Consider the following 1,501-nt stretch of genomic DNA (forward strand, 5'->3'; position numbering starts at 1 on the left):
CACCACCTCCCTCCCCATCCCATCCCTCAGGGTCATCCCAGTGCACCAGCCCTGAGAACCCTGTCTCATGCATCAAATCTGGACTGGAGATCTGTTTCATATATAATAATCAGTAACTCTTTAATTCAATTTTCTACTGATGGATGGGGCTGTGTTTCCTCCCTGTTGTTTGACCTGAGACCAAACTATGGTGGAGGCAATGAAGAAAATGGCTACCTCCTTCAAAAGGTCTCATGCATACACTGCTGCACTCAGTGCCCCCGACCCTGTAGCAGGCCACTGCTGACCCACGCCTCCGCTGGAGACTCCTGGACACTCACTAGCAGGTCTGGGTCAGTCTCTTGTGGGGTCACTGCTCCTTTCTCCTGGGTCCTGGTGCACCCAAGGTTTTGTTTGTGACCTTCAAAAAGAAGTAGGGCAAAGGCTAACAGTTTTGCCAAGAGAAGGCACTGGTCATAGCAAACACCCTCTTCCAACAGTACAAGAGAAGATTCTACACATGGACATCACCAGATGGTCAATACCAAAATCAAATTGATTCTGTTCTTTGCAGCCAAAGATGGAGAAGCTCTATACAGTCAGCAAAAACAAGACCAGGAGCTGTCTGTTGCTCAGATCATGAATGCCTTATTGCCAAATTCTAACTTAAATTGAAGGAAGTAGGGAAAACCACTAGACCATTCAAGTATGACCTAAATCAAATTCCTTATGATTATACAGTGGAAGTGAGAAATAGATTCAAGAGATTAGATCTGAAAGACAGGTGCCTGAAGAACTATGGATGGAGGTTCGTGACATTGTACAGGAGGCAGGGATAAAGACCATCCCCAAGAAAAAGAAATGCAAAAAGGCAAAATGGTTGTCTGAGGAGGCCTTACAAATAGCTGTGAAAAGAAGAGAAGTGAAAAGCAAAGGAGAAAAAGAAAGATGTACCCATTTTAATGCAAAGTTCCGAAGAATAGAAAGAAAAGAAAGACTTCCTCAGTGATCAATGCAAAGAAACAGGAAAATAACAGAATAGGAAAGACTAGAGATCTCTTCAAAAAAATTAGAGATACGAAGGGAACATTTCATGCAAAGATGGGCACAATAAAGGACAGAAATGGTGTGGACCTAACAGAAACAGACAATATTAAGAAGAGGTGGCAAGAATACACAGAAGAACTGTACCAGATAACCATGGTGGTGTGATCAACCTACCTAGAGCCAGACATCCTGGGATGTGAACTCAAGTGGGTCTTAGGAAGCATCTCTACGAACAAAGCTAGTGGAGGTGATGGCATTCTAGTTGAGCTCCTTCACATCCTAAAAGATGATTCTGTGAAAGTGCTGCACTCAATATGCCAGCAAATTTGGAAAACTCAGCAGTGGCCACAGGATGGAAAAGGTCAGTTTTCATTCCAATCCCAAAGAAAGGCAATGCCAAAGAATGTTCAAACTATTACACAATTGCACTCATCTCACACACTAGCAAAGTAATGCTCAAAATTCTCCAAGCCAG

This window comes from Bison bison, unplaced genomic scaffold (assembly GCF_000754665.1).
Source record: "Bison bison bison isolate TAMUID 2011002044 unplaced genomic scaffold, Bison_UMD1.0 scf7180017863016, whole genome shotgun sequence".
Taxonomy (NCBI): domain Eukaryota; kingdom Metazoa; phylum Chordata; class Mammalia; order Artiodactyla; family Bovidae; genus Bison; species Bison bison.